Raw genomic sequence first — 11,834 nt, 5'->3', positions numbered from 1 at the left:
CGCTTCCATTCTGGAAACTAATGGTTTTTTCTTAATATTTTCGTTTCTTGCAACATTTGTTTTCCTTGAAACTGCAGGGGTTTTTTATTTCTTGGCAGTCTCAAAGAACAGAGAACATCAGTATTTTGTGAAACCATCGTATATACGAGTGCATAATATAACAACTTTTGAATCACTGCTGATCATCTATTCTTGACTCTTATATTCGATGGCCTCCAGTCTCATAACCACGATTTGATATTTTTCTTCATATCCACTAAATGTGGCAAGATACTGATGGAAGCTTATTGCCACTATGCAATAAAACCGCTTTGAAGCTGCTTTTTAGAGCATTAACAAACAATCTTCAATCGAGGATTATGCAGAATCGAGCAATGAGAGTCAGCTGCCACCTAACGACTATTTTTACAGGCGAACCTATCTAAAGAAGAAATTATACAGAATTTAATAGTGCCACTTTTTACATTTTGAATATATAATGAAATAAAAAACAAAATTGACTGAAAAGTTTAAAAAAATGATGTGCGAAACTTAAGAAAGAAAGTATCTTTCGAATAAGATGTCACTGCGATAAAACATAGCTCGATAAAACTTGGACCTTACAGACAAAGAACTGGTACAGTATAAAACAGAAGGTAATTGAAAGAAACACACGACGAGACAAACAGAAATCACAAATTTTTTCAAAGGTGACCTGAGACACCGCTATAGATCTGAGTCCCCTAGACATTACAAACCGGTGGGACATGGTTCTTAATAGAATGTGAGTCGTGTCCTCGCCAATGGACGCAACCGGAGCTGGAGCGCTGGACGGTTTCCGACTGGCGCCAGGGGCTGTGCTTTGAAGTTCACCGCTAACCACAAGCGCGGTTTAATCAGTAACCGCCGCCATTGACGTGGACGTACACTCTTTGACATAAAACTCGACCGCCGGCCGGACGCTGCAGAGGCCCTAGTCCGCGCCGATCGCAACATGGGGCGAATAAACTGACTAACTCGCTAATTCTCTGAGTCCGGTTATCTGCACAATCTGGCAACACTGTAGACTGCGGCACTTTCTGGAGACAGTCTTGTCCCTTGATAGAGAAACTGTAAGCTGTTTACGTGAGCTGTTCCTCTTCAAAATGTCTGTGGATCGAGAGCAGCTTGCGCAAAATATTTGTATAGCATCTTCTGTCTGAATGCTGAAGACGTGAATGTAATGGTAGCGCAGATACAATCTGTTTCACTTTCTGACACACCGATATAAAAACTTTATCCAGAAAAAATTTTGCGGCAGATTTCCTGCAGACTGTCCTCCTTTGGACGCCGTATGCGGCAAAGCTCCGGGATCCATTTGCTGGCCGTGGCGACAACAGTGGCCCTGCACTCCCCCATTCTTTATCGAAAGAGCCTGCTACCGCTCGTCGCTTTTGATAATTTAAAACGCTTTATTATTAAATGTTGCTCCACAGGCGATGTCTACGATTTCCATTCACGCTAGAAAGCAACGGAGACAGACGCCCTGATTGGTAGAGGGGTACTATATTACATTAATCGGCAGGAGCTGAGTATGGTCAGAAATTCATTTTATAGACTGAGACGAAATTAAACCACCTCACTACATTCGATAAATTTATAAATGCTTCATACCTCGTTTCTTCTCCTTTCAAAGCCAATTATTTGTGCAACGTTTGGCCAATATTCGGATGTTTTCGTCTAGCCAGAGTGAGCGTCTGTGGTGTAAAGTGTATTAGGGCAATTCCATAGTTACGGGTGTTACATGTACACACCTTAAAATCAGGAAAAATAATGTAAGGAAAAATATTTATTGAATTTAATATTGAAACCTTTTAAGGCTTACATTATATTTCATGTTGATACTGGAATTGTTTTATTGTTCTCCTGGTTATTAATTAAAAAAGTAGTGTTACGGGTGTTGCCAAAAGTAGACCTGGCCCCTGTTATGAGTTAGGAAATTCTCTAATTTCTGCAAACTTGATGAAGCTTTTATTCTTGTAAAACAACTGTTAAGAGGTATTGCCCCAAATTTTATTTTGAAATATAAATGTTTATTTTTTTTGGACATCATAACTCAGTATATATATATATTTTTTGCTATTACGGGTGTTACATTAAATGTTACGGGTGTTACATAGATGCATCAGATGTGATTCTCGAAGGAATAAATCTCCCTCTTACAATTGCATAAAAAGAAAAGAAGTATTGTAGTTTATTTGGAATAAAAGTATGTACATAAGAAAACATATTTGAAGGATAAAGCTATTTATTACACAAAAAATTTTGTGTACAGTTTTATAGTACAACTAGGCCAAGGTATTGTTACTTGCTTAACATTTACCTCATTTAGTAGACCTAATAAATTTATTACAAAAATGTTTTCTTATTATTGAAAGGTTTAAAAACTTCATTTAATAATCTTTTTCAGCAACATCCAACTCAAAATTGAACTCATAGTACAAACGGTTACCTTGTTGCTTGATTTCTGGTGTTGTTACCTTACATAGTACTTGACTGAATTTCACAAAACAAACATCAGTTTCATCCAGTTTAAAAAGTGTTTTACTTTTTCCTACTGACTTCAGAAACATTATTTTCACATCCTCCTCTTCATCAACCTCACTCTGGCAGATTACCAAGTAACTGTATTGAATTTTGGATAGGTTGGCTTCTTATTGTCACTTGGAATGTCAGCAAAGACAAATAACCCAAATTTTAAATCACACTTTCCAATTTTATTAGTTAGGCTTAACTCACAAGCGCTTCCAATATTGTCTTGTGATTCAGATAGTGAAACAGTCTCCTGATCAGTGTCATCAGAATTGCACACTTCATAGAAGTTTATGCATCTTTTTGCATGTAATGTTTTAAGTTTGGAGGTCCGCAGCTCGTGGTCGTGCGGTAGCGTTCTCGCTTCCCGCGCCCGGGTTCCCGGGTAAGATTCCCGGCGGGGTCAGGGATTTTCTCTGCCTCGTGATGACTGGGTGTTGTGTGCTGTCCTTAGGTTAGTTAGGTTTAAGTAGTTCTAAGTTCTAGGGGACTGATGACCATAGATGTTAAGTCCCATAGTGCTCAGAGCCATTTGAACCATTTTTTTTTTTTAACTTTGGCCTCCTCAGTAATAAATACTGACACCCTTGTCATTAATGACTCTGCTGTTTTTGAAACCAGTAAATCAGTTGTGTTAAAAGGCCGAAAGTGATGGCAGCCCTGGATTTGAGGAATTGCTTGTAAATTTTTCCACCTTTCATCCAAAATAGGAATGTTATGCTGCACTGTTCTCTTATCAACCCATAGTACCTTATTTTTTGGAAAAATTCTTCAGAGTGTAGTCATAAAAGTCAATTCTGTTGTTAATAATAACTTTCCTAGATCTAACAGCTGTCCACACACTCCTCTTCAGTGCACCTCCAATGCCATTCATGGCTCCTTTACCACGTGAACAGGCAAAAAAATTCCACTCAACTGTCAATCCGAAGTCTCTCTCAAAATAACATAGATTGGACAAAGTATATTTATTTTTGAACTGCCCAGCACAGTTGTCAGAAAATATAAAAACTCTTTCAACTTTAGAAAACGTTTTTTAATCTCCGTTATAACAGTTTTAAGAAAAGTCCACACAGAATATTTTATGTGTGAAAGGTCGTTACTGATGAATGCCTAGGACCTGACTTCATGGTTTGCATACCAAATGCAGAAAGTGCAAATAGTTACTTGTGAATGCACCCAGTGTGCACTCTGTACCTCATCTTGTAAAATTAGAGCATAATCCTCTGCAAAGTACATTTGAAGAACACATTCTTCAACGTCAAGGCTGTTTTTCTTTCCTTGGAAAAAAAAAATGGTTCAAATGGCTCTGAGCACTATGGGACTTAACATCTATGGTCATCAGTCCCCTAGAACTTAGAACTACTTAAACCTAACTAACCTAAGGACATCACACAACATCCAGTCATCACGAGGCAGAGAAAATCCCTGACCCCGCTGGGAATCGAACCCGGGAACCCGGGTGCGGGAAGCGAGAACGCTACCGCACGACCACGATCTGCGGACCTTGGAAGAAATCACTCTGTTTTATCTTCACGTAGCAATGTTTTTTTAACTGAGGCAATTTGTCAACCAGTGATGCTAAGGCATCATCGCAGCTCCCTGAATGTTCACTAAGACAAGGACGATGTGTCGTATCATTTTCCCATTGCTTCCAGACAATCTTTTTAGCTTAAGTCAAAGCCTTCTGGGATAAATTTGCTCGATTTAATTTGACATTCCTGGCAAGACCCAAAAACACAGTCTTCGTTCTGTGAATTATAACTTAATTCGTTCAAGAATTCTTTATGATTGCTTGGAACAGATGGAACAACTTTGGTCAAAGACTCAAGTATGCTTATTAAATTGTAGTGGTACTTACACACACATACATTATGTGGTGTATATGATGATAGGAGAGCAAAAGGTAGTTGCAGTGAGTAAAACCTGGACTTTCGTACAGAAATATCTGGATGGAACTTTTTGAATTCCGCATAAACCTCTCCTACAGTCAGAAGTAAGTGACGCTTCTGGAATTTCTGTTTACGTTCTCCCTTTTTCCATACATTTACAACATCTTTACGCCCAGGAGCTTGGCGGCTAATGTCGTCCCTAGTGAAGAACTCGTGAATTTTTAGTTTTTTTCTTCATTTAAGACAGGAGTTCTGGTATGTTTTGTATCACATATGAAAGTTTCAGAGCCAATTATATCGGAAACTATCTTTTTAATAGCAACAGATTGTTTACTGGGGCTCTTTGGAAGTACCTTCAACACTTTCTTCACAGCTTTACCAAATGTCTGTTTACACTTATAAGTCCCAATAGGAGAAGATTCATTTGGAACTTTTGATCTTGCGAGTTCTAGTTTCTCTTTTCTCAGAATGCTCTCACTCTCTCTCTTACTTTTCTTCGATTCTTATCTCTAAGACGTTGATTATTTTTCAATTTTTCTTTAACCTGCAATCTTCTCAATTTGTCTCTTTCTCGTTCTTTCTTCAAGGAAGCTTTTCTGTTTTCTTGGTTTTCTTTTATCTTTTCTTGGTGCTTCTTCACTCTTTCCCTTGCTGGTAGTGGTGCCATGGTGTGCGAAGACAGAAATCCTGATAATGTAGCCTATTTATGTATAAACATAACACTGTGCAGAGAGATAAAAGTAAAGGACATTGTTAAACATGGACTCTTATGAATTACTAGAATTTACCTCAATAAGCAGTTTACTGGACCTATATAAAATTTAAAACTGAGGTTAGCAGTATTGTTGTCCTTGGAAAAGTTAGAATGGAAAACATAAACTATATGTAATCTAAAGAATTTTGGGCTTAATTAACTTTTTAGAAGAACGTCAGTTGAGTCAGGTTAATGCCCTAATTTACTTTTATAATCTAGGAGTAGAGCTTAAACAATTGTATGCAGAAGAATAAAAATTTTAGTTTCCATGCTTAAAACTCTTTTAATATGTAGTAAACGTAGTTAAAAAAACTTTTTTCATTCATAATAATACCATTTGATTATAATTTAAATGTAGGGCCTAGGTCTATTAAAGATGAAGGTGGCATTAAACCTTCCAATTCAAGTTACGGGTGTTATGCATGTGTTAAGTAACACCCGAAACAAAAATTAGTAACACCTGTAACAGCTCTAAGAGTTTTAAATAAGATTTAAAAATGCCATGTAATGGTATGATATTGTAAAACATGTGCATAACCTCACTTTTACAGAAAGGTATTGTACACAACTAATATACTAGATTACAAATTAAACTTTTGTATCTTTTTTGTTATGGGTATTACAAGCTGCATACATATTATAAAAATGACAAAATAAAGAAATGCAATTAGCGTACCTCAACAAAACGAATTATTATGAGCTACAACAATGTTGACTTCGATATTCTTTGCAACAATAGAACAATCAGCTATAGATAACACAACTAATACTCATCTGGAAATAGCTTAAAACATACCTCTCTGTGGTGTTATAGAGTAGTGCACTTTAAACACTTAGTGAAGGTAGAAATTTAATTTTTTTCAAATTCATGATTATTTTGCAATGAACAAATGTACTTTTAACTTGACATTTTAAGGTTATATTTGTAATATTGTCATTTTAATTTTTTTGTCACAAAGACTCTTTAACATGGAATGACCCATTACAGTTCTTGTTTCATTCCTTATGGTAAGTCTATGCGATAAAATGTGTGAATTCCTTTCAATGCATGCTCTGTAACAGCGCAGGAACACTGCACATTTGTGTGTGGATTCATGAAGTATTTAATGTTGATCGGAAGTGACAGTTAAAGTCATCAGATTTAAACCAGAAAAATTTATCGTTTTGGAGGTTTCAGAGAACGGAAAGGAATTGCTAATGCCGGTGTCAGAAAACGTCTACAGTTAAATGCTATTGCAAAAATTGAGAAGAGAGGAACTACATTAATCAACATGTGCACTTCGTAAACAACCTTCTGACATGTTAGACCTATATGACGAACAAAGCTCAAATTTGTATCGTTGACAGTCGGTTTGAATCTTTTCAGGGATTATTTTACAGTGAAGCACCTTGGCATCTGCAAAGCAGACATCCATGATATTAACATAATTTACTAAGTCGAAATTGCACGAATATTGATGTGTAAAGGCATCCTTCAGATTTCGTGTAAGGAATTTTTACTAGCAATTTGCAACTCCATTAATTAAAATGGAAAATAAAAGGTTGTATTCAGTGGTTTTCACCGAGATTGGAACTGCAATCTCATAGAGCATTAGCATCGCAACGCATAAGGCAACCACTTTTTTTTTTTCAAGTGCTCTACCAACTTTTTTTATTTATTTTTTTCTTCTTTTTTATTTTTTTTTGTGAAAGCCAGCTATCCTAGCCACTTTTTTTCTTTTTTTTACGATTACCACTTTTTTTTATTATTTATTTATTTATTTCCAATGTCAGGCTTACCACCTTTGCTGACATACATTTTGTTGTACTACCGCATGAATAGTGTCTACAATGTCCATATGTTGATAAATAGTGCCTAATTAGAAATTAATTAATTAAGGAAATGAATAAAACCGAAAATGCCCAAATGAAAGACATTAAGACATTGCGGATAGTACAAATGCAAAAGAAACATTCGTGTCGGAGTCGACACCTGCTCACGACCCGACGTTTGATAGAGCAAGAGAGCCATCTATCGACTCGTTCTCCAGACGTTGGTGTAAGACTGGGTCGTCTTCTCGAAATTAACTAAGGGTCCGTACGTGTGATCGATGTCTATCTCGGCTTCTTCGTCTATCTCATCTCTCATCCGTCACATCCCATCTGGCCGGCGGGTCTGTAAATGTAAGTCGCAAGTAATTAGCGAAGTCTTGCCCATATTTCTTATGCTGTTGCAGCTTCGTGTGTCCATCCAGGAGAAAATACCAAAAATCAATTTTGTCCTTTTCCGATTCGTTATACGCGTAGCCCTCTACCATTCCCCGTACCCATGTCACTGCATTGGTTGTTTGGACCGGAAAATAAGATTCTTGGGGGAAAAAAGTGTGTCTGATGAAATTGTGTGAGGGGCGGAGCGTAACAGGAACGCCAATATCTGTTGTGCCAAGTGCCACACTGGAGCCGTCCCACTACATGCTAAACGATGTTCATCAGTGTCCACTGTTGCGCAGCCTAAACGTAGTGGAGTGTCTGCCAAATGAATCGCGTGCCGCCGTTGATTCGTTGCGAACTTCCTATTTACCACCACATACCATGTTGAGCATACCGACGTTGGGAGATAAACGTTCCGTATAACGCGCCATATCTGTCGCCAGTTCTTGTCTGGGTACTTCTTTTCCAGGGTATTCCCGGGACACCGGCGCAGTAAGAGTTGGTATACATCTCGCGTCGTCGGTAGTCGTGTTGTTGGGAAGGAATCTCTGACATAGCTAAGCTCAAAAAAAAAAAAAAAAAAAAAAAAAGACTTGAAATGTGACAGCTTCGGTGAAATACGGCCCACATTGACTGGGGGCAGCATTGAAGTGGGCGCTAGTACATCGGCCAACGCACCCGAGATATTGCGAAATTGACCCCGCCACTGTTGGAAAATCCTACTGACGAATAACGTCCGGGCCTTTTCATATACGTTCACTAGACCAAGTCCACCCTCTCCAGGTGGTAGCGTAATCGTTGTGTATTGGATCTTAAACAGGTGTCCCACACTCACGTAGGTTCCGAAAGTTGCTTGTATGCGTGATGCCATTGTGCGCGTTAAAGGCAGGACATGCTCTACGTGAGTGAGTCTCGGTGCTAGGTATACGTTAACATAGGTCACCCTCTGAATCATGTCCAACGCTCTTAATTTCTGTAACAGCGTCATTGTCCGCATCAGCTTCAATATGCGTCGGTAGTTATCCGCTGCTGTCCGCTGCACATCCGTGTGGAACGTAATACCTAGGCATTTTATGGTCTTAACTAACATGAGCGGGCCTTCCGCCCCCGGTTGTAATCCTCGGCCGACATTCATGCAGCGTGATTTTTGTAGATTAAGCACGCTTCATGCCGCCATCCCGTATCGCTGTATCCATGCCAACGCCGTACGTACTTCTTCGCCTGTCCGTGCCACCAGCATCACATCGTCAGCATAAGTGCGGCAATGAAAGGTCAGTTGTGGCAACGGCACTCCCTCCAACCGTCTTCGGAGACCATATAGACAGGGTTCCAAAGCCATTGCATACAAAAATATCCAAAGGGGGCAACCTTGACGAACTGACCTTGAAGTAACAATGTAGTCAGTGCCCCGCCCGTTCACCGAGACCTTTGATCGCACGCCGTGTAACAGTGGCATGATCACTAGAATGAAGGCCTGTGGGATTCCCAATCTGCCCATCACCGCATGCAAAAAGGTGTGATCCACTTTGTCGAACGCATGATCGAAGTCAATAGCGACGAGTTCCCCACGCACTCGGCATGCCGCTGCTAATGCGATGATATCTCGGTAGTCACTGAGCGCCGTATGTACGTTACTCTTACCGCCGAGGCAAGTTTGATCTACGAGGAGTCTATCAGAAATTGAAGACCGCAGGCGAGCCCCAAGGATGCGCGCGAAAATCTTATAGTCGCAGTTCAAGAGAGTGAGTGGTCTATAATCTCCTGGCCTTCTGCCACCGCGTGGTTTGGGTATTGGGATGATGATACCCTCCGTGAATTCGGCAGGTATCTCAGTCTGCGGTAACAGGAGATCGTTGTACATCTGAATCCAGGTCCGTCCCATGAGGTATGCAAAGGCACGGTAAAATTCAATTGGGAAGCCGTCCTGTCCTGGGGACTTGTTCGGAGCCCCCCTGGCAATTGCATCCGTCAGCTCGTCCTCCGTTATCGCTGTGATGAAAGTCTCTGCATCCAGTGGTGGCCCTCTATCTGGCATTTCCGAGATGACATAATGTAGTGTCTCGTGGTTCACTTGTACAGGTCCATATAACTGGCGGAAATAATCAGTAAAGACATGCGCAATATCACGCTGGTGCACAACTTGCTGGCCAGTTTCAGAGATTAGTTCCCTGATCAATGCCCTGCGTCGTCGTTGGCGTTCACGTACTACGTGGTGCATGGAAGGGGTTTCGGCAGCAACTGTGTCCGCCAATCTCGCCCGGACCATTGTACCTTCCGTCCTTAGTCTCATCAGCTGTAATAACTTTGCTTTTATCCTGCGCATGGCCGTGTGCCTTTCCGGCGATGGTTGTTGGGTCATCAGCTCCCTCAGGGCTGTAAAATAAAAATCAGCCGTTGTGCGGTTCCACTGCGATTTGTCCTGCCCATATCGTATCAACCTTAACCGTAACACCGGCCAGTGTGGCCTTGCGGTTCTAAGCGCTTCAGTTTGGAACCGCGTGACCGCTACGGTCGCAGGTTCGAATCCTGCCTCGGGCATGGATGTGTGCGATGTCCTTAGGTTAGTTAGGTTTAAGTAGTTCTAAGTACTAGGGGACTGGTGACCACAGCAGTTGAGTCCCATAGTGCTCAGAGCCATTTGAACCATTTTTTTCTCCGTAACGTTGGTTTTGCGCATTGAATCCACCACTGGAGAACCGAGGTGTATGCTCGTTGGCGGCGAACGCAGGTCTCCCAGGCCGCCTCTATCGTCCGGCGACATTCAGTGTCACGTAAAAGTGCACTATTCATTTTCCAGTGACCCTTACTCCGCCATATCTTCTGACGCGTTAGTGAAATCGTACAGTGGTACGCTATATGATCCGTAAAAGCCGCTGGCCAGATTTCGGCATCCAATATCGCCGTCCGTAGAGCTCGTGTCACATACACTCTATCAAGTCTACTCGCTGAGTGTCCCGTTGCAAACGTATAACCCGGTCTGTCGCCATGCTGCAGTTCCCAGGTATCCAGAAGCGCCATTTCGGTAATCAACGCACGCAGTTCCATGCATGGCACGTAATGAGGTACTTGGTCCTTTTTGTCGACGACACAATTAAAGTCGCCGCCCACTATATAGTTATCATAGCGTCCAGCGAACAACGGTGCTATCTCTTCGGTGTAAAAGGTCGCCCTTTCTCTTCGTTTTGTGGAGCCAGATGGCGCGTATAAATTGATGAAACGAACGCCGTCGACAGTGATCGCCATGCCACGTGCCGAAGGGAGAGACATGACGTCCTCCAGTCCTATTCCTTCCCTGGTGAGAATCGCCACACCGCATCCACTTTCATCGTGCACTGAATAATGTGCCCCGTAGCCGTAGAACTCTGGCGGCGATGTGAAACGCACTTCTTGTAGGAGTACAATATCCACGTTCGCAGCGCGTAACATATCTTTCAGCATTTGAATTTTAAGCGGTGTCCGAATGCCATTAATGTTTAACGTGGCAATGCGGTACGCCTGGCGTGTGTTCATCAGTTGTAGGGCGGTGTCATTAAGCGTCTATCTGCACCCCCGGCACTCCTCACCACACTAAGTTGTTCAACATTTCCCGACCCCTCCCGGCCTCTGGCCAGGACTATCCTCAATCGTCGCGTTCGTATTTCCATTCTGTTCCTGTTGGTCCATTTCTTGCGCCCAGTCCCCCAGCATATTTCCGGAACTGGTCGAAGGATGGGAGGCAACGTCGTCACCGCTCTGATATTGGACAGTTGCCATCTCCACTTCTGCCTGCCGGTCACCAGAAGGAGAGTTCAAGTTATCGTCGCTGTGTAATTCCTGCATCGTCATCTCGGTATCTGTTGAATCCACTGGTCTCAGGTCGATACTGTCGTTGTCGTCCACTGTCCCCTCGGGACTATGGCTATCGTCAGCAGAAGTCGGTCGACGCTTCTTTCTTCTCTTCGGCGAACGATGTTTCCGTTGCCTTGCTTCCGCATCGGCTGTTTGGGTTGCGTATCCTCCGTCGTGGTCCTGGCCTATCACGCTCGCGGTGGAAGCACTGGCAGCTACCACGGATGAGTCTGGAGCGGCCGTCAGCTGCATCTCTTGTGTGGCGTCCTGTGTCTGCTGTGGTGGAACCGGTGGTCGGGGTTCCAGTCCGTCGGTGTCCATGTTCTCTATAGGGGGCAGCTGCTGGTGCCCATCGGAAATCTCCCTCACATCGCCTCTCAGGGCTTCCACAAAGGTCAACGGTAAGACAGTCATCTATTGTGGCGCCTGAACGTCATCCCGTGGAGTTTGCACTAAACGTCGCTGGAGGCATTCCGAGCGGACGTGACCTTCTTTCCCGCACCCCGAGTAAGTGCGAGGTCGCCCATCATAGATTATAATCGCTCGACAACCTCCTATGTAGAAATAAGAGGGGACGGGCTTTCGCAGTTCTATCCGTATTTGTCTCACCCCATTTAAAACGG

This window comes from Schistocerca piceifrons, chromosome X (genome assembly GCF_021461385.2).
Source record: "Schistocerca piceifrons isolate TAMUIC-IGC-003096 chromosome X, iqSchPice1.1, whole genome shotgun sequence".
In the NCBI taxonomy this organism is placed as follows: Eukaryota; Metazoa; Arthropoda; class Insecta; order Orthoptera; family Acrididae; genus Schistocerca; species Schistocerca piceifrons.
Note: the sequence above shows the minus strand (reverse complement) of the source record.